Consider the following 26,405-nt stretch of genomic DNA (forward strand, 5'->3'; position numbering starts at 1 on the left):
ATCCTCAGTGTGTGTTCTGCCTCCCCCTTCAACCCGATAACCCTCCTATCATCAGAAACTCCTGGCAACTCAACACCAAAGGTCCACTGTAGTCCACGTAGTAAATGCACAGCCATCAGCTCAATAGAAGCTCTGTTGTGAGGTGGTCAGGCTGTTAATCATTTTTTAACATATGTTTTTAAAAAATGGAAGTAACAAAAAATGGATTATTCATAATCCTAATGGCCAGTGATAACCACTGTTAACGTCTCTACATATTTTCTTTTGATCTTTCTAAATCATTGCCGAATTTTCTGTAGAAGTGTCTCCCAATTTACATTCCCACCAATAGCAGCTGGGGGTCCGTTTTCACTATAGCCCCATTGAGAGTATTATCTTTGCAAACATTATTTATTTTTCTCAGTTTAAAAGGTGAAAATGGCATCTTATTAATGTTTTTTTTTTTTTTGAGGAAGACTGGCCCTGAGCCAACATCCTGCCCATCTTCCTCTATTTTGTTTTTTTTCACTTAAAGATTGGCACCTGAGCTAACAACTGTGGCCAATTTTTTTTTTGTTTCTGCTTTATCTCTCCAAATCCCCCCTGGTACATAGCTGTATATCTTAGTTGCAGGTCCTTCTAGTTGTGGCATATGGGACATTGCCTCAACATGGCCTGACGAGCGGTGCCATGTCCACGCCCAGGATCTGAACCAGCGAAACCCTGGGCCACCGCAGCAGAGCGCTCAAACTTAACCAGTTGGCCACGGGGCTGGCCCCCCTGTATTTTTATATGTGGGACGCCTACCACAGCATGGCTTGCCAAGCGGTGCCATGTTCGCACCTGGGATTTGAACCGGCGAACCCCAGGCTGCCGACAGGCTGCAGAAGCAGAACATACACACTTAACCACTGCGCCACTGGGCTGGCCCATTGTTAATCTTTTAATGTATATTACACGACTGTTATTCAAGTTGAAGTCTTTTTTTTAAAGATTGGCACCTGAGCTAACGACTGTTGCCAATCTTTTGTTTTTCCGCTTTTTCTCCCCAAATATTCCCAGTACATAGTTGTATATTTTAGTTGTGGGTGGGTCCTTCTAGTTGCAGCATGTGGGATGCCGCCTCAAAGTGGCCTGATAAGCGGTGCCATGTCTGCGCCCAGGATCCAAACCTGCGAAACTCTGGGCCACTGAAGTGGAGCGCACAAGAACTTAACCACTTGACCACCAGGCCGGCCCCTGAAGTCTTTTTTTTTTTGATACTTGTCTTTCTTTGAAGATTCTCCTGTGCCCACTACCTTCTTTAACACTTTTTAATCTTTTTCTGCTGTTTTGTAGGATCTGTTTATGTATGAAGGATGTTAATTCTATGCCTGTGGCAATGCTTTTTAAAAAGTTTTGTTGATTAACTTTTAATTTGCTTTCAGTGTTTAGTAAATAGAGAAATATTTAATTTTTACATATCCAGATTTATCAATGTTTTTATGACTTCTTTCCATTTTTTTAAGCCCCTTTGAACAGCTGACCACAGTCTAAAATCTAAATATTCACAATTTGGTCTCCTACATCTTTTTATGGTTTCACTGTTTTTTACAATTAATTCCTCTTATTTATGAGAGTATTTATTAAACAAGTATTAAATGAATATATTCTTATCGAAAAAGTTTCAAGAGATATCTAAATCTTCAGACAATTTGAGAGTTTTCCCTTACTTCCTCCCTCCGTTTTCTTTCCCCTCCCAAAGAAATAAACAAAGTTAATATGTTGATTTATGTGATGTGTTTTTTCTAAGGATCTATAATACACATCTATACATATACATACAAATACACAATTACATAAATAATATTAAATTATATGCCTTCTTTCTTGTCTTTCTTTTTTATTAATAGCAGTCATAAAGATATTTCTTTATCACAGAATATAAATCATTTTTATTATTTTTAACAGTTGCATAGCATTCCATAATATGAATGTATTATAACTTATTCAACTATTTCCACATTGAAGGGTATTTATATTATTTCATTTGGTTTTGTTAAAGATTTTTTTGGGGTAACAAACATTGTTTTATACACATCTTTGTACATATATGTATGTCTTTAATTCAGACTATTAGAAAATTAGAATTGCTATGTCAAATGGAATACATGCTTTAAAATTTGATATACACTATGTATGGATATATACTACGTACGTGCCCTCCAGGAAGGATGTAAAAACCCAGTTGCACTGGGGCTGGCCCCGTGGCCGAGTGGTTAAGTTCGCGTGCTCCACTGCAGGCAGCCCAGTGTTTCATTGGTTCGAATCCTGGGCGCGGACACGGCACTGCTCATCAAAAACCACACTGAGGCAATGTCCCACATGCCACAGCTAGAAGAACCCACAGTGAAGAATATACAACTATGTACTGGCGGGCTTTGGGTAGAAAAAAGGAAAAAAATAAAATCTTTAAAAAAAAAAAGTCAGTTGCATTGTTATAGTCACTTTTCCTGGTTACTTTGCATATTGTCAAATGAAATGATTTCCCATTTAATGAGTGAGAAATTATATTTCATTATTCATTGAATTTGGATTGCTAATGAATTTAAATACTTTTTGCACTATTTGTTTAAATTTCTTTCATTTAGTGATTTGCACTTGTGTATCAGTTTTCTATTCCAACAACTGTGCTGCATAACAAACAACTGCAAAACTCAGTGGCTTAAAAGAATAATCATTTATTTAGCTCACAGTTCTGGGTTGGCTGATGATTTTTTTTTTATTGAGGTAACATTGGTTTGTAATGTATATAAATTTGCACATCATTATATTTCAATTTCTGTGTAGACTGCGTCGTGTTCAACACCCAAAGTCCAGTTGCCATCCACAGTGCACATGTGCCCTTTTACTTCTTTTGCCCTCCCTGCACTCCTCTTCCCCTCTGGTAACCACCAATCGATTCTCTGTGTGTATGTGTTTGTTTGTTGTTGTTTTTATGTGCTACTTATGAGTGAACTCATATGGTATTTGACTTTTTCCATCTGACTTATTTGGCTTAGCATAAAACCCTCAAGGTCCATCCACGTTGTTGCAAATGGCAAGATTTCACCTTTTTTTAAAGCTGAGTAGTATTCCATTGTGTATATATACCACATCTTCTTTATCCATATGTCTCTTGATGGGCACTTGGATTGTTTCCAAGTCTTGGGTATTGTGAATAATGCTGTGATGAATATAGGGGTGCATGTGTCTCTGTTTTCTATAGTGGCTGCACCAGTTTACAGGCTCACCAACAGTGAACAAGGGTTCCCTTTTCTCCACATCCTCTCCAACACTTGTTATTTCTTGTCTTTTTAATAATAGCCATTGTGATGGGTGTGAGGTGATATCTCACTGTGGTTTTTATTTGCATTTCCCTAATAATTAGTGATGTTGAATATCTTTTCATGTGCCTGTTGGCCATCAGTGTATCTTCTTTGGGAAAATGTCTATTGAGACTCTCTGCCATTTTATACAAAATATATAAAGAACTTATACAATTCAACAACAAAAAACCACAAACAACCCAATTAAAGAGTGGCCGGTGATTTTTTTTGGTCTCGGTTTACTCATGCATCTGCAGTCAGCTGCATTTGCGAGGAGGCTTTGCTAATGGTGCCTGAGCTATCTCACATGTCAGAGGGTTGGTTAACCACCATCTGTTCAGGGATGTCATTGGCTGTGATGACTAGTTGACTTGGCTCTACTCCTTATGTCTCATCCTCCAAAAGGCTTTTCCAGGCATATTTTCATGGAGAAAGGAGAAAAACAAGAGAGAGAATGGAAGCTTGTAAGCACTTTTTCAAGTCTCTAGTTATGTCCTGTTTGCTAACATCCCATTGACCAAAGCAAATTACGTAGCTGGGACCAGAAACAAGGGCACGGGGCTGGGACTGTGGCTACAGAGGCCCTTCCCAGAGTGGGAGAGCACTGCAAAAACAGAGAAAAAGAAAATTTGAGGCCATTTTTGCATCCATATGCCATACCCTGTTTTTAACGGTATGTCTGGTTTTTTAAATTGATTTTAAGGATTTCTTTCTGTTTTTGCATCCAGAATAAAATAAGGTCTGCAAGTCAATAAGAAAAGATAAGCTCCATCCGTCCACCAAAATAAAAAGGATGGCTCCAAATCTTGAACAGACATTTCACCAAAGAAAACATCCAAATGGTCAATAAGTCTATGAAAAAGTGCTCAATATCATTATTTATTTGAGACATGCAAATTAAAGCCATAAAATGATATTTTTGTAAAACTACTAAAAAGTTGCCAAGAATGTGAAGGAAAAGGAACTTTCATGCAGTGTTGCCGTAACGTGGTAAACCACTTTGGAAAGCTGTTTAGTAGTTTCTTCCGAAGTTCAATAGACATCTCTCCTGTAATCCAACAACCCCACCTCTAGGCAGGCATCCAAGATACAGTAGTGCACGTGTCCACAAAATAATCTGTGTAGAATGATCATCACAGTGCTGTTCATATTAGCCCAACACTGAAAAGAACCCAGATGTCCACTAACAGGAGAATGAGAAATTATGGTATATTCACACCATACAACACTGCCTGGCAGTAAAAGGAATGGACTACTGACATGCAACATCATGGATGAATCTCACGTTCAGGGAACGGATACGGACACAAAAGAAGCACATGCTACCTGATTCTATTTACCTGAAGTTCAAGAAAAAACAAAGGTAATATATTATGATGGAAGTCAAAATAGTAGTTATCTGGTGGGGGCCTGGGAATTAAGGGAATCTTCAAGCGTGTTGGTGAAACTCAGTATTATGATTTAGGAAGTGGCTGCACAAGTGTGTATGAGCAACTCTCAAGCATTTTGGTCTCAGGACCTGTTTATACCCTTAAAAATTACTGAAGATAGCAAAGACCCTTTTTATTAAGATGAGTCACATCTATCAATTTTTATCATAATAGTCATTAAAGTTGAGATTTTTAAAAAATATATTAATTTAAAAATAATGATAAACCCATTGCACATAAACATAAATAACACCTTTTTATGCAAAATAGCTATATTTTCCAAATGAAAAAATGATTAACAAGAAGATTGATTTTGTTTCTCCCTTTTCACTTGTAAATATTGACTATTGTCTTAAGATAGATATTTTTCCTTGGTTATGAAATTATCTTTGTTTCCCTCATTCCAAGAGTTATTATCCCAAGTAGTTACATTAGTTTTACAGCCTTTGCTAGAGGATAACTTTTTAACGTCCATCTGGTGATATAATGTACAATTTTCAGATTTTAAACTATACCTACATTCTTGGAATTAACCTTACTTAGTTATGCTGTTTTATTTTATTCCTGGGTCTATTTTGCTGAGTTTTTGAGAATTGGGTGCAAACATTTTTGCAACTATATTTGTAAAATAGATGGTTTCATAATTTTCTTTATTTTGCACTTTGTAATTTTCTTTTTAATATTAAGGCTATATGATCTTAGTAAATTGAATTAGAAAGATTTTCATTTTTAAATGTTCTGGTACATTTCAGATCGCATGGGCATTTTCTGTGCCTTAAAAATTTGAAAGAAAGTATGTATATAATAGTTTCCTCCTGGTGCCTTTATTGAAGGTATTTTTTTTTTCATTTGCTTTAATGATAATTGGTTGCTTTTGGTTTCCTAAATTTTTGGATTTTTTGCTATTCAGAACAAATTTTTATGTAGTTGATGTATATGTCTTTTCCTCTATATGTTGTTTATTTGCAAATGTGTTTTATATTTAGCTATGACATATACAAATAAATTTGGTTTTGTCTTTTAGAAGCAAATGTAGATTAAACATTAACTTGTTATTGGTAGCACATTTCAACAGGATTACCTAATTTTTCTTGTGTTCTCAAGATAGATCTGCATTTCATCTAACTTCTGATAAAAGATTTTTTTTCTGAAAATATCACCGTTTGGTTTTAATAGATTTTTACTGTACACATTTTTACCTTTCTCTCTTTCTTTCTCCTTTTTGTAAAAGCATACATCTTTGGTTTAGTTACCAAGATGGATCCTCCATTTCATTTTTGTCTTCCTGGTTCTTGCTATGCTCTAGTCTATCAAATTCAAATAACAGTATTGCAATATAATATTTGGAATATTGCCATATTAAAAAACCAACCAATTGCTTTGAAACTTGTGCTTTGCATAGTTAATATTAGGAACTTTCTCATTTTTAGTTTATTGCTGAGGTAAACACACAATGTATCAGCTATTGAAAGGGGCAGGTTTCTAACTAAATTACCCCGTCAGAGTGTGGCTGAAGACCCTGTCTTCATCGACTCAGTCCACTGCTACATAAAGTAATATAGTTATCCACTGAGAAAATGACAGAATAACAGATGGAAAACCTGTTAGTGAGAACATCAGAGACCAAAATGCTAGTGCCAGTGGTGCGGTGGTGCCAATCCAGGAGTCAGATCAATGCTGGGGAAAACAGAAATTCAAATTTTTGTCTTAGCCAGACTGCTGGGGTTAAGACAAGTAGGATATTAATATTCAAAAGTGGGAGGAAAATTGGAACATATTCCAGTAACTTAACAGGAACTGCAGCTCTGTTGATGCCGTTATTGGAAGGAAATAACTCTGAGTATGAGATGTTGCCCACCCACAAGGAAGGTAGGCAGAATGGGGAGTATTGCTAGCAAAGTATAGCAGGGATGTTTAGAGAGAGACTTTTGAGTCAGACAAAGCTGGATGGCAATCTGAGCCCCATCCTTTGCTGGCTGGGGGACTCTAGGCATTACCCAACCAAACCCATTTAAATTAGGAAGCTAGGAGGTTAGAATTTTGACCCACATCCCTGAATTTCCTTTAAAAGGTGTCATGTGGCCCTGGTTTGATATATGGTTTTAGAAAATGGTTCTTATAGATTTTTAGGAGTTGATACACCATTGAAACTTCTCTTATAAATAAGACTCATTGAAGATTTTCCCTAAGATTGTATTATTTTTATTTATTTGTTGGTTTAATGAAGTGTTAGTGACTATGTGAAGCATTTGTTTATAGTGATCTGATGACTGCTTTTCACTGCAAATGAGAAAAATTCCATCCAAGATGATTCGAGGAAGAATTTTACTGATGAAGCTAAATCTATTCTAAAGAGGATTCTGGATTTTTACCATGTTAACACAATGTTTAGAGAATCGACTTTTTTCCCAGCATAAAGAGCATAAAATTTACTACTGGACTAGGGAACGTTGAATAAATTTCTTGTTTGTTTGCTTGCATGAATTTATAACAAATGACCTGCTAAGGTGAACAGTTTGTGTGGCTTGAGAAAGCTGTGAGATCTGAGACGGGCTGATTCTAATCTAAGTTTCCATCACGTGTATTTCAAAGGGAAGCTAAACCTCCGATGACCTCATGCTGCGGAGCTTAGGAACTGTTCAAAGACAGATGTTTTGCAGTTTTGCCCATAGACATCTTGTCTGGCAGATCTACTCCTGGCACCATGTGTGGGCTTCAGTGAAACAAATTTTGAAGCTATCTAGAGTCCTTACAACAAAAAATTCTCTGCAAATTCAGCATTCAGAATTTGATAGCAGAAATGCGAAAATCCCCCTTTCTGAGTCTTTGCCTTCTTGCAAACCCAGCTACCATCTTATTTGGCATGTAAACATTTTCTCATAGCCCCAGAGACTCCCATCGACAAATTTATTAAACTTGTCTTATCCAGAATGTTAATGTTTCTGTAAATCTTCACCATCTGTTGTACCATCTAATTGCAAATGTGGAGCGAACATAATTCATGATTTTATCATAATAAATTTAGATAAGTGATTTAAATGCACTTGAATATTCTTTATTCAAAGCAACACAGAATTTTCAGCCTTTTCTTCCCTCCTGGGAACTGTTGTGAAGTTGTCCTTTCCCAGTATTCTCTGTCACAAAGGGGTTTTCTTGAAAAAGACACTCTGTCCTCTAGGCCTGTTGACCACCTCCAAGTGTAACAGACAGTAAATGAGATGCCATTAGGTTCAATCTGAGCTGCCTCCCAAGGAGCATGAATAATTGAAATCTTTCACATACATATTTATCTCCTCCTCTCTGCTTGTCAGTCACTTATCAATGGCCACCACTCCAAACATATCTGCCAATGGCTAAAATGCACTATTTGACCTCCACCTCGGTCCCTTTACTTCAATCTGTGAAAAGATTTTACACTGCCTATTTAAAAAACATATAACATTTCTTATTATCCTTATAAGAAAATCACCTTCAAGCTAGTTGTCAAAATATTTCCATGGTGCTATTGTTAAATCAGAAGCTAATACTTTGTACATTTCTGAAGTTTCTTCTCTATTTGATTTGCTAGGTGTATGATTCAAGAGGTAGGGTATACATTTTAAAAAAGGGGTTGTTTCCATAAAGTGAACAGTTCATTGAGAAATAAATGGACAGATGGTCTAAACCTTTAAATGAAAATCTAGCCATAGCGGGGTAGCGGTACTATAAGCCCTTTTGGAATCCAACACAAAATTCCTGAGCCAGATTCTGGTGTTCTCTTAGGTTTTAAGCAGAGTTTGCTTGAGTGGACTGCAAATTAGGTCATCTGATGTCACAGCTGAATCTGCATCATGGGTCATTCATCTGGGTGATATTATGATCTGTCATCAGAGCTGTAGCTCGCAGATTCTACTCAAATCATTTATATCGGTGTCATGGAAGTAATAACACTCTTTCAGATTATTATTTTGTCTTATTCCCTAGAATATGAGCAACCAGAGGGCAGCTTGTGCCTCTCCTTTCTGAATTGTCAGAAGCCAGCATCGGAGTGACGTGCAGGAGGATGAACAACAAATGCTTGTTGAATTAGGAGATTGAATTAGTGAAGCACAGTGGATGGATGCTGAATGAATGACTAAACAGAAAACGTCTCCGGTGAGAAAAGAAAGACTAAGTTTTCCAAGTGAGGTTTTGTGTGTGTGTATGTTTCGACTGATAAAAGCTAGACAATATGAGCTCATCTCTTCGGAGTTTATGAAAACTTACCTGTTGAAAAAGACTGGTGAAGAAATGGTAGGAAGAAGACATTTTTAAAGTTGGTGGATTTCTTGCCAATATCTTCACTTGGGAGGACATTCCAATGGCGTCCTGTGGGAGTGATATCCCGCTCTGAAAGGCACGATACAAGGTGAGGTAAAGGCCATTTGGAGGTGCTTGTGATTCTGCTGCACGATGTTCAGATCCCTGACTCCCCACGGAATGAATCTATCAGACTTAATTGCATTTTCCTTCAACTTTGAAAACATTCCATTGGAAAACACTCCAGGTCAGTTGATTGATCTAGGTCTTTTCAGATAAATGTATATGCAGAACCCACAGCATCTTTCAATGAATCAGATTTTTGAAAAATCTTTAAGGGGCCGGCCTAGTGGCATAGTGGTTAAGTTGACACCCTCCGCTTTGGCGGCCCAGGGTTTTGCAGGTTCAGATCCTGGGTGTGGACCTAGCACTGCTCATCAAGCCATGCTATGGCAGCATTCCACTAAAATAAAGGAAGATTGGCATAGATGTTAACTCAGCAACAATATTCCTCAAGCAAAAAGAGGAAGATTGGGAACAGATGCTAGGTCAAGGCCAATCTTCCTCACACACAAAAAAATCTTTAAGTGTGATGAGGAGAGAAGGTGAGCATAAAACCTTTAAACAAATAGCTCAGCATTTAAAGGCATATGTAGCTTATTACAGTTTTGATGTATGAGTACAGAATCTAGTTATACCTAGATAATTATTTTTCTAATTCTTCTAAGTTATTCTGTTTTATTTAAATATTTATGCTAATAACACTTAATAGTCATACTTTCATAGGGAGTTATTAGAAACATCAGAATAAAGTGAAGAAGCTTGCTCACACTCTCTGAATGAGATCCAAAGAATCAGTCCCCGCATCTCCTCTAACCCTGAGCTTTCAACTCTGGCTATCTCAACCATGCACCACTCAGCCAGTTCTCAATAAAACTGAATGCTCCTTAATCAGCTCTGCTCACAGCTAAAGTCTTGGTCCTTCTTTATGTCTTCCTACCTTGCTCTGTATCGCATCCAGTTACCCCACATTTCCTCTGCTTCCGGTTATTAAGTATGGAGCTAAAAAGTAAGGGAGGTTGTTTCTCCTCTTGTTTTTGACTTTGGATATGATGACTGCAATCAGAGTAATCTTTCTAAAATGCAATTCTGCTAGTGTCATTCAAGTAGTCCTCCAATGGCCCATAAAGAGATCTGTTCAAAAACTCGGGCATCTTCTGTGAGCTCCTATCGGCTGCTGGGGAATGAGTTCTGGTTTTAGGATTTGACTTATTCCCTTATCTTCAAACCATGTGAGTTTAATTTTCTTCTTTGTGGATGTGTCATAAACAAAAGTAATAATCACAGTGCTGTTTTAGAAAAAGGCATTTTATTAGATTTAAGCAGAGAGTCACTTATTGCAAGGGTATGATAGAATGCATAGATTCAGTCACAGCTCGACAGACTTTCCAACATTCTTCTTCCCAAGAAGGAAGCCCCCTTCAGTTCTTGCTGCATGTTTGTCATTGATTTCATCCAGTATTTTCTGATAATAGGTGAAACCAGAAGCCAAAAACAGTACTTTTCTGCTTTAGCTGCAACCACACTGGAGAAAAAAATGTAAAGAAATGTAAAAAGGCAAGAGCAAAACAATTCTCCGTAGCTTATTGTCTGAACACCATTCAAACCTCAAGCTAACTTAAGAATTTAGCAAGTTTCCATTATTACTTAAGCATAAACAGAGGAATTCCATGAAAACTGAAGTCTCAGTGCTTCATTTCAGCAGATGGTATCTCTTTCAGATATCCATAAAGCTGGTACTTAAAATAACCAACACAAAATGGAGAGTAAATAGGAACTAGCATTTATTGAGCATCTTCCACATGGAAAGGCTATGTTTTAATCACACCTCACTAAGGGTTTTTACCAGTTTATCACTGAAGAAGAATCGAAAGGCTAGCTTGCATATAGGTAGCTGTATAGTCTTATATGAACATCAGTTTTGGAGTAAGCTGTATCTTATTTTCATCTCAGCTGTGAGCTCATCCATTCTTATTTAATTCTTTCATTGCTTGCCTAAGGTTTTCAATTAAAGCAAAAAAACACATTGTTTTGTGTGGCCGCCTAAATTGGATGTACATTATCTCACTACTATTGTTAATGTTTTAGAGACAAGAGTAGAGCAATCAGATAAGTAAATATCATATAGTAAATATATATATATAAATTTTATATAGCTATATCATTTGCTTTAATAAGATACATTTAGGTAAATGTCGGCTAACCAGTGTTTTGCAAACAATAGTCTGTAACCTGGTGGTAGGTCATGAAATTGAGATAGTACTAGCATTTTTTTAATTGAAAATAATACAGTAGAAACATGAGTGCAATATATATAGAGAAGTAAGCATTGCTTCTTGAAACTTTTGCTTCATGTAGAAGCATATTTCATACAGAAACATACACACATACATATATATGTATATAATATAAAACGCCTTTTTTTTTTTGTTTTTTGCTTGAGGAAGATTCGCCCTGAGCTATCATCTGTGCCAATCTTCCACTATTTTGTATGTGGATTGCTGCCACAGCATGACAAGTAGTGTAAGTCCATGCTTGGGAACCAAACCTGGGCTGCCACAGCGGAGCATGCTGAACTTAACCACTAGACCACAGGGCCAGCCCCTAAAATGTGTTTTTTACTGTGACAGATAAAAATTTTGAAAAACCTGAGCTATATAATTCAAAGTGCATGAACTGATTAAAGATCCAAAATATCTGTTCTACTAAAATAACAAATAAAAGGAAAGAGATTATAATCGACACTGAATCTTTCTCTCAGATTAAGGGTTAAAGGCATTTCAGATGTGGATTCTTTCCCTCAGAGTCATTGACATGTATGAAATATGTCTAAAATCATCATGAGCATTAATTAAGAACCAAATTTCTGATATTGAAGGTTTGTTTTAGTAGTGAAAGTACAGCGTTAATTATACCAAATTCACATCCTGACTCAACATGGATACGTTTGTTTGGTTTTTAACCCCCACAGATCAGTTTGAGTCCCAGGTAACCATCTCTTAAACCAGTTCCACCAAGAAGAATCAGGTGATACTCTTAAAACAGTCAGAATAGTTCTATTTCTAATACCGAGGAAAAGGCAGCCAGTGAGAAGAGCAGAGGGAGACAAGAGCAGGAAGGTCTCGCAAAGGTGAAAATGAAGAGCAAGATGATGGGAAATCATCGTCCCCAGAACTTTCAAGTCAGAGAAGCAGCCTTAGGCTCTAACTTACCTTATCATGGGAAAGATTAATAAGGGAGAAAGCGATGAGTTAGGACTAAACATAAAACCCATCAACACCGCATGCTTTCAATTGCAGAGTTGGGATTGCTACCAGGTAGGAGCCTCTGCTCAGAGACCTCCTATTTCCAGCCTTGTTAAAGGAAAAATGTCCTGAGGAGCCCAGGTCTTTCTCTCCTGTCCTCACACAGTTAAAATTCCAACCACAATTACAATGGCTAAAAAATATCGCTGTCTTATGACCCTTGGGCTAATTCACACTTAAAAAATAAATTAACTGGAAGGAGAATCAGCCATATCTTCTCTGCCTTGTTCCTTGACCCTTAAGCACATTCACATCTAAAAACTTAATTAGGAAAAGCACCAACTACAATCTTACCCTAATTTGGAGCTATTCCTGTGCTATCATATTTTCATTGTTCGAGTTTTGTGAATTGATTACTTCCCTGTGGTTCGTTTACTTTCCCCAAGACTTCCATTGGCTTCTATTGCTTTTCAGCTAAATCATTTCAAAGAGCAAGTATCTTTCATGTGCAAGAAATAGATACTTGTATGATTTTTGGAACTGTAAAATATTTACTGTGCATCTCCCAAGTACTTGCAGATGGAATATATATTTTGGGGAGCAAAGTTCTGTTTCTTTTTTTTTTTTTTAAGACTTTTTTCTTTGTTCTTCTTACACATGCTTCCCTGGCGCATAAGTGTCAGTTGTTATTATCAAGGGCTATTCTGATGACTTTGAAGATCGCTTAAAGACCAATATCCACTAGCGGAGAAAGAGGCCAAGAAATTACAGGAAGTGATTCACAAAGAGGGTGAGTTGTCTTTCTTTTGAAATTAAAAAAAAGAGAGAGACATTTCAAACATTAAGAAAAGTGTAAAAAATAAAATAATAGAGGATGATCTGCCAAGAAATAAAACAGATTAAAAGGTTTTTACCATATTAACTTTAGATCTCTTATCCTCTTTGTTTATTTTGTATTATTTTGTTTATTTTTAATAATACATAAACCCTTCTTCACCTTCCGCACAATTCTCCTTCTCATCTACTTTCTTCCTCATGAGTCAAGTCTGTCATAAAATTGATGTACTTCCTTTCAGGCATGATTTTTCTTCTTTTATTAAATAGATACACAATTTCCCTGACCTTAGCGTCCTTCTCTATAAAAATGAGTGTAATAATACATCTGCTTTATAGGGTTATCATGAGGATTAAATAAGTTTTTACATGTAAAATGCTTGTAACAGTGCTTGACATGTTATATGGTCAAGACATTTAGTTACTTAGCAAGTTGTTAGTTACCTACTAACAAAAATATCCAGAAACAACGTATACTATTCTTTGAATGTGTTTTAAAATAGATTAATTTGAAAGCCGTGAAACTGATGATAGTTGACCTTAATTGATCTATTTACAAAAGCAATTTTATATAATTCAACCTACTATATAATGGTTTCATTTATATATTTGTGTTGCATTGCATATAAATTTTCAAATGCAAAATTATTTTTAAGATAATTATCAGATGCATTATTGATATTTACTGCTTGACAGAGTTCTATTTTGTCATCACACAGCAATTTATTTAAGCTTTCTCAACTGATGTTCTATGAGGTCGCTTCCACATTTTCACGATTATCAATGGTGTAGTGATGGACATGATTGTATATGCTTCCTTCTGCATGAATTAGTTCATATAAAGTGAGACCTAAAAGTAGAATCCTTAGGCTGAATGGTGTGCACGTCTTTCACTGTACCAGGAATGGGCAAATTATTTGCTCATGTGGTTGAACCACCCTCCATTCTTGTTAGGAATGTACTCATAGCTTCACATCCTCAAAAAGAGGAAGGCTTATTTATTTGCAAACCAAATAGCTCTGAATTAGATCTCACTTTTGTACTAATTTATGTTTCCGTGATTACTAGTGAGGTTAAACACATTTTCACAAATTTATTTTCCATTTGGGTTTTCTCCTCTGTGAATATTCTGTTCTATTATACCCACTTATTTTATTGGCTCATTTACCTTTTACTTACTAATTTGTGAGAGGATTTTCATATTTCTGTACATTCATTCTTTTTCAGTCATATGTATTAAAACTAACTTACTAGTCTAAGACCTGTTTTTACACTATGTTTATGATGTCTTTTTATTCATAGACAATTTTTTAATATAAACAGTCAAGGGTATTGGTCTTTTCCATGGTGATCTGTGCTTGCTGTGTCTTATTTAAGAAACCCTGCCTGACCCAAGGTCATAAATATATTCTCTTGTGTTTTCTGCTAAAATTTCAAGTGTTTGCTTATTGATTTGACTTTCAAACAAGAAAACTGTCCTAAAACTTCTTGATCAAGCCAAGCTAACTTTATTATTTATGTTGTATGTAAGGGAAAAAAACATTGCGGCAGAATCCTAAAGGTGTCTCTGAAAGAGGTCATCAGAGGAGGATGTTTCCAGAACAGAGGTGTAACCTCTATGAAAGAATCAAACGAAAACGATAGAAATGAAGAACTAAGAAACCTGGGCCAAGGATCTGAAAAAGAGTGGGTTTGTCAAGAAATGGGATTGATTGATTTGGGGCAAGTTTTTGAAGGCAATGACATGCATTTTGGGTGTTCCTCATTATTGTATGCAAATGCTAATTTCTGTCTGGGATCATATTCCTTTTGCCTGAAGAACTATCTTTAATATTTCTTAGACAGTAGGTGAACTGATGGTTCCCTCATTATTTGTTTGTCTGGAAAAACCTTATTTCTTCTTCATTTAAAAAAGGAAGATGTTTTCACTGGATACAGAATTCTAGGCTGACAGAGTTTTCTTTTGGCACTTTAGAGATGTTACTCCTTTGTCTTTTAGCTTGCATGATTTCTGAAGAAAAGTCCGCTGCAATTTTTATTTCTGTTCATCTATAACGTGCCCCCTTTCATCTGATTTCCTTCAAACCTTTGTCTTTTGTTCAAGCAATTTGAATAAGATATAGCTAGTGTGTTGGCTTTATTTTTTTCTTCTTTTTGTTGGAAGGGATTGGATGATAGTTTTCCCTGTTGGTAATTTTTTTTTCCTTTTTTTTTTATTAATGTTATGATAGATTACAACCTTGTGAGATTTCAGTTGTACATTTTTGTTAGTCATGTTGTGGGTACACCACTTCCCCCTTTGTGCCCTCTCCCCACCCCCCCTTTTCCCTGGTAACCACCGATCAGATCACCTTATCAATATACTAACTTCCACCTATGAGTGGAGTCATATAGAGTTTGTCTTTCTCTGACTGGCTTATTTCGCTTAACATAATACCCTCGAGGTCCATCCACGTTGCTGTGAATGGGCCAATTTTGTCTTTTTTTATGGCTGAGTAGTATTCCATTGTGTATATATACCACATCTTCTTTATCCAATCATCAGTTTCTGGGCATGTAGGTTGGTTCCACGTCTTGGCTATTGTAAATAATGCTGCGATGAACATAGGGGTGCAACGGACTCTTGAGATTTCTGATTTCAGGTTCTTAGGATAGATACCCAGTAATGGGATGGCTGGGTCATAGGGTATTTCTATTTTTAACTTTTTGAGAAATCTCCATACTGTTTTCCATAGTGGCTGTACCAGTTTGCATTCCCACCAACAGTGTATGAGGGTTCCTTTTTCTCCACAACCTCTCCAACATTTGTCGCTCTTGGTTTTGGATGTTTTTGCCAATCTAACGGGTGTAAGGTGATATCTTAGTGTAGTTTTGATTTGCATTTCCCTGATGATTAGCGATGATGAACATCTTTTCATGTGTCTATTGGCCATATTCATATCTTCTTTTGAGAAATGTCTGTTCATGTCCTCTGCCCATTTTTTGATCGGGTTGTTTGTTTTTCTGTTGTTAAGCAGTGTGAGTTCTTTGTATGTGATGGAGATTAACCCTTTGTCGGATAAGTGGCTTGTAAATATTTTTTCCCAATTAGTGAGCTGTTTTTTTGTTTCAATCCTGTTTTCCCTTGCCTTGAAGAAGCTCTTTAGTCTGATGAAGTCCCATTTGTTTATTCTTTCTATTGTTTCCCTCAACTGAGGAGTTATAGTGTCCGAAAAGATTCTTTTGAAACTGATGTCAAAGAGTGTACTGCCTATATTCTCTTCCAAAAGACTTATTGTCTCAGGCCTAATCTTTAGGTCTTTGATCCATTTTGAGTTTATTTTGGTGTGTGGTGAAAAAGAATGGTCAATTTTCAGTCTTTTGCATGTGGCTGTCCAGTTTTCCCAGCACCATTTGTTGAAGAGACTTTCTTTTCTCCATTGTAGGCCCTCTGCTCCTTTGTCGAAGATTAGCTGTCCATAGATGTGTGGTTTTATCTCTGGGCTTTCAATTCTGTTCCATTGATCTGTGGACCTGTTTTTGTAACAGTACCATGCTGTTTTGATCACTGTAGCTTTGTAGTATGTTTTGAAATCGGGGATTGTGATTCCGCCGGCTTTGTTTTTCTTGCTCAGGATTGCTTTAGCAATTCGCGGTCTTTTGTTGCCCCATATGAATTTTAGGATTGTTTGTTCAATTTCTGTGAAGAATGTTCTTGGGATTCTGATTGGGATAGCATTGAATCTGTATATTGCTTTAGGTAGTATGGACATTTTAACTATTTTTATTCTTCCAATCCATGTGCATGGAATGTCTTTCCATCTCTTTATGTCATCGTCAATTTCTTTCAAGAAAGTCTTGTAGTTTTCATTGTATAGATCCTTCACTTCCTTGGTTAAGTTTATCCCAAGGTATTTTATTCTTTTTGTTGCGATTGTGAATGGGATTGAGTTCTTGAGTTCTTTTTCTGTTAGTTCATTGTTAGTGTATAGAAATGCTACTGATTTATGCACATTAATTTTATACCCTGCTACTTTGCTGTTGTTGTTGATTATTTCTAATAGTTTTTCTATGGATTCTTTGGGGTTTTCTATATATAAGATCATGTTGTCTGCAAACAGTGAGAGTTTTACTTCTTCGTTACCTATTTGGATTCCTTTTATTTCTTTTTCCTGCCGAATTGCTCTGGCCAGCACCTCCAGTACTATGTTGAATAGGAGTGGTGAATGTGGTGAAACTTGTCTTGTTCCTGTCCTCAGAGGGATGGCTTTCAGTTTTTGTCCATTGAGTATGATGTTGGCTGTGGGTCTGTCATATGTGGCCTTTATTATGTTGAGGTACTTTCCTTCTATACCCATTTTATTGAGGGTTTTTATCATAAATGGGTGTTGGATCTTGTCGAATGCTTTCTCTGCATCTATTGAGATGATCATGTGGTTTTTGTTTTTCATTTTGTTGATGTAGTGTATCACGTTGATTGACTTGCGGATGTTGAACCATCCCTGTGTCCCTGGTATAAATCCCACTTGATCATGGTGTATAATCTTTTTGATGTATTGCTGTATTCGGTTTGCCAAAATTTTGTTGAGGATTTTTGCATCTATGTTCATCAGTGATATCGGCCTGTAGTTCTCTTTCTTTGTGTTGTCTTTGTCAGGTTTGGGGATCAGAGTGATGTTGGCTTCATAGAATGTGTTAGGGAGTACTCCATCTTTCTCAATTTTCTGGAACAGTTTGAGAAGAATAGGTATTAAGTCTTCTTTGAATGTTTGGTAGAATTCTCCAGAGAAGCCGTCCGGTCCTGGACTCTTATTTTTGGGGAGGTTTTTGATTACCGTTTCTATTTCCTTACTTGTGATTGGCCTATTCAGATTCTCCATTTCTTCCTGATTCAGTTTGGGGAGATTGTAGGAGTCTAGGAATTTGTCCATTTCTTCCAGGTTGTTCAATTTGTTGGCATATAGTTTTTCATAGTATTCTCTTATGATCTCTTGTATTTCATTGGTATCTGTTGTGATTTCTCCTCTCTCACTCCTAATTTTATTTATTTGCGATTTCTCTCTTCTTTTCTTGGTGAGTCTGGCTAGGGGTTTGTCAATTTTGTTAATTCTTTCAAAGAAGCAACTCTTTGATCCTTTCTATTGTCTTTTTTGTTTCAATATCGTTTATTTCTGCTCTTATTTTTATTATTTCCCTCCTTCTACTGACTCTGGGTTTTGTTTGTTCTTCTTTTTCTAGTTCTGTTAGGTGTCGTTTGAGGTTGCTTATGTGAGCTTTTTCTTGTTTAGTGAGGTGAGCCTGTATTGCTATGAATTTCCCTCTTAGGACTGCTTTTGCTGCATCCCAAATGATTTGGTATGTCGTGTTCTCATTTTCATTAGTCTCCAGATAATATTTGATTTCTTCTTTAATTTCTTCAACGATCCATTGTTTGTTCAGAAGCGTGTTGTTTAGTCTCCACATTTTTGCACCTTTCTCTGCTTTTTTCTTGTAGTTGATTTCTAGTTTCATAGCATTATGATCAGAAAAGATGCTTGATATTATTTCAACTCTCTTGTATTTATTGATGTTTGCTTTGTTTCCCAAAATATGGTCAATCCTTGAGAATGTTCCGTGTGCACTTGAGAAGAATGTGTAACCTGCTGTTTTTGGATGAAGTGTTCTATATATGTCTATTAAGTCCATCTGGTCTAATTTTTCATTTAATTCTATTATTTCCTTGTTGATTTTCTGTCTGGATGTTCTGTCCATTGGTGTTAATGGTGTGTTGAGGTCCCCTACTATTATTGTATTGTTGTTGATGTCTTCTTTTAGTTCTATTAAGAGTTGCTTTACAAATTTTGGTGCTCCTGTGTTGGGTGCATATATATTTATAAGCGTTATGTCTTCTTTGTGGAGAGTCCCTTTTATCATTATATACTGTCCCTCTTTGTCTTTCTTTATCTGTTTTGCTTTGAAATCTACCTTGTCTGATATTAGTATAGTGACACCTGCTTTCTTTTGTTCATTATTAGCTTGGAGTATTGTTCTCCATCCCTTCACTCTGAGTCTGTGTTTGTCTTTGGGGCTGAGGTGTGTTTCCTGGAGGCAGCATATTGTTGGATCTTGTTCTTTTATCCATCCTGCCACTCTGTGTCTTTTGATTGGGGAGTTCAATCCATTTACATTTAGAGTGATTATTGAGATGTGGGGGCCTACCACTACCATCTTGTGTCTTGTTTTCCGGTTTTCTTCAATTTCCTTTGTTTCTCGTCCCATGGTTTAATCTGTTCTGATGAAGAGCTGCTACTCTCTGTTGTTGTCCTTCTACTTATCTCCTCTGCTCTTGGTTTTGTAGCCCCTTTCCTTTTTTGGATTTTTCAGGAATGAGGGTTTTCCTGAGGATTTCCTGAAGAGGAGGTTTTGTGGCAATGAACTCCCTTAATTTTTGTTTATCTGGGAAAGTTTTTATTTCTCCATCGTATTGGAAGGATATTTTCGCTGGGTAGAGAATTCTCGGCTGTAGATTTTTGTCCTTCAGATTTTTGAATATATCATTCCACTCTCTTCTAGCCTGTAAAGTTTCTGCTGAGAAATCTGCTGATAGCCTGATGGGGGTTCATTTGTAGGTTAGTTTCTTTTGCCTGGCTGTCCTTAGTATTTTCTCCTTGTCATTGACTTTTGCTAGCTTCACTACTATATGCCGTGGAGTTGGTCTTCTTGCATTGATAAAGTTTGGAGATCTATTGGCTTCTGTCACCTGAAGATCCATCTCTCTCACCAGATTTGGGAAGTTCTCAGCCATTATTTCTTTGAATAGGCTTTCTCCCCCTTTCTCCTTCTCTTCTCCCTCTGGTATACCTATAATCCTTACGTTGCATCTCCTAATTGTGTCTGATAATTCTCGGAGAGTTTCTTCATTTCTTTTTAGTCTTACTTCTCTCTCCTCCTCTGCCTGCAGCATTTCTATATTGCCATCTTCCAAATTGCTAATTCTTTCCTCCATATTATCGGCCCTACTGTTCAGTGCATCTAGATTTTTCTTAATCTCCTCTATTTTGTTCTTCATTTCCAATATTTCTGTTTGGTTCTTCTTTATCGTATCAAACTCTTTTGTAACATAGCTCCTGAACTCGTTGAGTTGTCGGTCAGAATTCTCTCTTAACTCATTGAGTATTTTAATGATGGCTGTTTTGAAGTCATCATCATTTAGGTTATATATCTCATTTTCTTTGGGATTGTTTTCTGTGTATTTGTTACTTTCTTTCTGTTCTGGAGATTTAATGTATTTTTTCATATTGCTTGATGTTGTTGATTTGTGCCTCCGCATAGAGATAGAGTTTAGTTGCTCCTTTCACTTGTTTCTGCTGCTGCGGTGGGGGAGCAGCTGTTTATACTGCACCAACCAGGAACCCTATGTGCGGTTGCTAACTGGGCCTGGGCCCCTCCTCGTAGTCACAGTGGTCCTTTGGATTCCCTCCTCTGCCGTGGGGGCCGTCACAGGGGGGCTTCAGGCTGCTGGTGCCTACTGTTGCAGCCCACCTAGACGTGCTCCCTCCTTGGGGTCTGTAACGGTGTTATGGGCTTTTCCAGCTGCCAGGGGTAGGATCACTTATATTTGTCGCTCCCTCACTGTCGGCACCCACAAAATCTCACTTGTCCACTATGGGTCGCAGGAGAGCTATTGGCATCTTCTACAGTCTGTGGTTAGTTCACCTAGCTATGCTACTTTTGTCCTGGGGTCTTCCAGCCTTGTGGCTGCCGGATGGGTGCTTTCTACGAGTGCTGTGCAGAGGCTTTCCCTGAGGCTGCTGTGAGCCTGTAGGGTTTCCCCCTAGGCTATGGAGCTGGGTCGCTGGAGCTCCACCTAGCCCCAGTCCTGTTCCCCAGGAACTCGGGGAGCCCTTTGCCCTGTCTTGGGGGATAGCCGGAGATCCTGATTTCAGTGGTAGCTGGTCAGCTGCTGCCCTGCCTGATATTCTCCTCTCTGGGACCCTCCTGGTGTTGTGGATGCTGGGAGCGGCCCCTCCACTAATAGCAGACAGAGAGTTTTGTCTGCTGCCCAGGCAGAACTCTGGAGCTTCCCCTCCGGGCCGCAGAGCCGGCCTCTGGAGCTTCACCCAGCCCCAGTCCTCTCCTAGATCTCCGGCAATCCCTAGCCCCACGGGGCGGGCATCCCTGTTGGTAATTTTTGAGCATCTTGGATTTGGTGTCTGTCATTAATTTTGGAAAAAAAATAAACTATTATTTTTTCAAATTTATTCTTTCTTATTCTACCCTCTTCTTCAGGGATTGCAATTACGTGTATGGCAGAGAGTTTGATATTGTCCCACGCTCTTGGATGCCCTGCACTTTTTTTTCCTTCTTCTGCTCTTTTTTTTTCTCTTGGTGTTTAAGTTTGGATAATTTCTGCTTACCTGTCTTCAAGATCCCTAATTCTCTCCTTGACTATCTTGAGTCTATTGATAAGCCCGTCGAAGGTATTCTATACTATGTTATAGAATTCTGGTATTTTCATTTGATTTTTTTTATGGTTTTAATCTCTCTGCTAAAATTATTCATCTTATGTAGTATGTTTCACAACTTTCTTATTAGAATTTTCAACATTTTAATCATAATAATTTTAAATTAGTAACTTCAACATCTGTCACATGTGGATATGGTTTTAATAATTCCATTGTTTCTTGGTTGTATGTTTTTTCTTGTCTTTTGTTGAAAACCAGACATATTGTGTAGTACGGTACAGACTGAGACAAGTATGTTTTATGCCTGGAAATAGGCACACCTTTCTTTGTGCCAGGCATTTAGCATGGGCTTTGAGTTAATCTAGTTAGAAGTTGGGTTGGGTTTGAAGTCTGTTGTTGCTATGATCACTTTCAGTTTACTACAGGCTTCACAATCCTTTAGGGCTACTTTGTGTTTAGGGAGGAGGCTGGTCTGCTTCAGGGATTGCTTCAGTGGCTGCTCCTTCCTTGGATTTAGGTCTCTCCTTTGCACTGTGCAAGGGTATATATCTTGTCCTTAACTTGCTGTCTGATGCTTGTTAGTTTGTGTATCTGACTAAGCTTCAGCCTTAGATAACCATCATCTCCTTAGTTTTAGGAGTGTGATCTTCTCAATACTCCTGCCCCTCTCCTGGTTTATCTGACACTAGTACATATTCCTGCCCCTCTGCAGGGCTAGTGGGCACTGGTTTTTTTTGGCCCCTCTTTCCTTCTCCTGGCTGCAATAGGTCTTCACCAGTGCCCTAATTATGACTGTACTTTGTTGCCTTTCCCTCTCCCTTCACAGATTAAGACTTTTGTTATAAGGGATTCATTAGAAAGCTTTCACGCCTTCCTGCAGAGGCTGTCATCCCCCTCTCCAAAGTATGCAACATTAAGAAGGCTTTCTTAGGAGTTTTCTAATCATTTTGTTGAGGTGGGTTCATGGAGAAAAGCCTGCACGAGTGTGTGGACTCTCCCTGTGTTTGCTACTCTTAGAGGTGTCATGCTCCCTTGCTAGTGTACATTCAGACTCCACCAACCTTAGTAAAATTTTTCTTTTTAAGGTATGCTTTTTGGTGAGGGAGATTGGTCCTGAGCTAACATCTGTTGCTGATCTTCCTCTCTTTTTTTTCTTCTTCCCCAAAGCTCCAGTAAGTAGTTGTATATCCTAGTGGTAAGTCCTTCTCGTTCTTCTATGTGGGACACTGCCACAGCAGGGCTTGATGAGTGGTGTGTAGGTCCACACTCAGGATCCGAACTGGCAAACCCCAGGCTGCCAAGCAGAGTATGTGAACTTAACCACTCAGCCTCAGGGCCGGCCCCCTAGCAAACTATTCTTATGAGTGTTCCTGCATCCTACCCAATTAAACCAGAATTTACAAGTCATCTTTCCCTCAGGGATTTGTCTCATCTTCAGTTTTAGGCCAGTCCATCACCCTTTTACCTCAACTGGCTGATGAGTTCAAGAAAAAGCATGTACTTGTTTTGCGTCCAGTTTTTTGTTGTTGTTTTTGTATGTTTGGAACAATATTATTTCTAGCTCCCTACATCCCTGGTTGAGAACTGTATAAAGCTAATTTTAAATCACAAACTGTGTGCTCACATTTATGTTCCCAAAGATGAAATTTGGCTACTGAAGACTTGCTTAAGTCATAAAAAGGTACGTCAGTTTCAGAAAAACTGGGACCTCATTGTCTACGGAAGCTCATGAGACCCAGGAACTCTTGTAATTTTCTCGTAGTGACTGGCTTCTGAAAGTTTTGCTGGCTTTTAGACTGTCAGGAGTAAGTAATCTACCTTCTATGATAGTTCATGTCTTCGTTAATGCACATTTATTGACTAAATTGTAATTCATTTTAGGAAATGTTTATGTTCTTTTTGAGCTAAAATGGTATGTAAATAGAAAGAATTGATCTTTATGTTCAAGTCTTCTTTACTATGTGGCCAGGGGTCATCCACGTGTTGAATAACAATAGAATTGAAAAGATATGTAAGGTTTTGAAGGCCCTGGGAAAGAACTTGTGAAAAGTAAGAAAGTGCCTCAGTAAATCCTGAAGCATAAATGCCCAGGTACCTTGTTGACCTTGCCAGGAGAAGGCAGAGAGGTATGGATTATCTTGATCTAAAGGGACCATAAAGAAAGCAGAATACCGATCTATGACTGTAAATTATATAGCCTCATGTGACACCAAATATAAAACTGTATTTGTTTTTAGTACCACAGGGAAGTTGGGAATAACTATTTTATTGATGGCCCTATGATGCTGAAAAAAATCTATATCCTTCGCTGTTGAGTTTCTTGACTTGGAAGGTAAAAGTATTACAATGAGTGGTACAGTATAATGTGTGCTTCATTAAGTGTTGATTTACTGATTTAGTCTTTCTTTAGATCTAGTCTTAGAGAGTGTTGTGAAAGCTCTGGTAGAGGTTTGGATGGGTCTATCTGGACCTTCGTGGGTTCAGCCTCAATAATTCTGCCAATATCAGTGAATAGTTTAGCGCACAGAGATTCCAGTTCTTTGCGAAGATCTTCAATTTCGGTTTGATTTAGACACAAGAACACCAGTAAGTCAACGTCCAAATTATCTACGACCATAGTATGAACAGAGGAGTCTTGAAGGATTTCAAGAAAGAGGCTATCAGGGGGCCAAGCCAGTGGTACAACGGTTATGTTTGCACATTCCACTCCAACAGCCTGGGGTTTGCTGGTTCGGATCCTGGGTATGGACCTATGCACTGCTTAACAAGCCATGCTGTGGCAGGCATCCCACATATAAAGTAGAGGAAGATGGGCACGGATGTTAGCTCAGGGCCAGTCTTCCTCAGCAAAAAAGAGGAGGATTGGCAGCAGATTTTAGCTCAGGGCTAATCTTTCACAAAAAAAAAAAACCACGAAAAAAAGCAAAGACGCTATCAGGAGAACTTTGAGTCTGGCAATTTGCACAGTATACCCTCTCTACGAAGTTAGCAGCTGTGCTGTCTGTCACAGAGGAGGAAAGAACATTGCCAGTTAAACACATGACAGTCAGTGTCTGAGGGTCATCGGAAATACCTACCACCTGAGTAGTTTGTTGACTTTAAAGCAGAGGTTGTATAATAATGGAAAACTTTATGCTTAGTATTGTAGTATCTGTGTCAATCAAAAGCTTGCAAGGTTGTCCTTTAATATTTAGATACATTTCTTCTTGTAAATGTAAAAATAAACTGGACAATTGAGCATTTGATTCCCCCTTAGATCACCTTTATTGATCGTCTATTTTTTTTCCTTTTATTTTCTTAGTGTTATTGGGCAATTGTATTTTGTTTCCAGCGTCATTTTTGTTCATGACATGCATTGGTGTCCTAAGAAGCAGCTTCCTCTTATGATCCTTAATGACTGCGATAGGAACCTTTCGTTGTTTTATTTGTAAAGACGTCAGTTTATTCTAGGTCTTATTCTATTTTTGTTCTAAGGCCCCATAAAAATATTCAGTGAGCTGAGGGAGATTTGACAAAGGGACTATTTTCCATTTAAGCTTTGCTTGCATATTAAACCTTCTATTTCTGGTTCAGGCTTTTCACCAAAAAAGTGTGGAGAGATGTGTGTTCTCATTTGCTCAGGATCTTCTCCTGAGTGTTACCTCAAGCTGTTAAAGAGCCTAACCTTAATGTCTCCAACGGACTTATCCTTTCCTTGCTTGCAGGATTTGATTAGAGTTGATCTGTTTTCATCAGAAAGATTTTGGAGGTAGTCATCAAAAACCTTGTTCAACGTCTAAAGCTTTTCTAAACCCCTCTGATTTCCTATGCCATTTGGGGCCCCTTTGGTGACCCTCAGAGTTTTACCAACTCTACCTTTTCCATTGCAATTTATGCATATGAGATTCTTTCTATTATGAACTAATTGGTATAGCTCTGGGAGCCCTGTCATAAATGAATGTGAAAAGTGTTTATCTTAATTTCTAGAGCAAATTTTAAAAAAATACAATTCACTTAATAGGAGGCAGGAAAGGGGGAATAAACGAACCAAAAATAGATGAAACATGCAGAAAACAAATATCAAGACAGGAGAGTTAAATACACTAATGTTTGCAATAAATATAAATAGATTAAGCACTCTAATTAAAAGACAGATACTGGTAGTCTTGATGAAAATGCAAGACCTAGTTATAGGATGTTTATAAGAGATATACACGTTGAATATAAAGATGCATAAATTTGAAAGTAAATGATTAGAAAAAGACATTCTGTGCAAATACTGAGCATATGGAAGCTGGTCTACAAAGTAGACTTCACTACAAGGCATATTGTCAGAGATAAAGAGTAATAGTTTATAATGGAATAGAGACAATTCATAAAGAAGACATAATTTCTAGAATTTGTATTTTTGTCCTTCAGTTCAGCCCATTTTTATTTCTATTGTCTTACTGTTTCCTTACTCCTGTAATCAATATATACACACTTAAGTATAGTCTCTTTCAGACTTCTATTCTTCATGCACTTGGGACCCTAATTCTTTAAGTTTCCATTTTATTTTATTTTTGCTTTGTTTGTTTCATGTCTGCCGATTTCTCACTTATGATGGAGATAATTCTCTATTTCTCAGGGATACTTTTTTCGTCCTACCTTTGACTGATTTGAACTTGTACTGGTTCAATCAGTACTCTCATTTCAGCTTCAATGTCTTACCTCTCAGGAATCTAATTCTTTATTTTCCTCTTTCCCTGCGGTCACTGAAGGCCAAGCCAATGGCTTGCCCAGTTTGATAACCAATTCCTCCCAGTTTCCTCTATAGTCCCCCTCCTACCA

At 37.6% G+C, this 26,405-nt stretch overlaps 1 long non-coding RNA gene across 3 annotated transcripts in view; it reads left to right on the forward strand.

Moving 5' to 3' along the window:
• Positions 1 to 26,405, forward strand: part of LOC139039974 (uncharacterized) — a 209,707-nt gene that overhangs the window by 53,253 nt on the left and 130,049 nt on the right. For all 3 annotated transcript variants that reach the window (XR_011493514.1, XR_011493515.1, XR_011493516.1), the window contains one exon: positions 8,720 to 13,129. This is a non-coding gene — a long non-coding RNA (uncharacterized lncRNA). The remainder of the gene's footprint in view (positions 1 to 8,719; positions 13,130 to 26,405) is intronic.

This window comes from Equus asinus, chromosome 13, assembly GCF_041296235.1.
Source record: "Equus asinus isolate D_3611 breed Donkey chromosome 13, EquAss-T2T_v2, whole genome shotgun sequence".
Classification (NCBI taxonomy): Eukaryota; Metazoa; Chordata; class Mammalia; order Perissodactyla; family Equidae; genus Equus; species Equus asinus.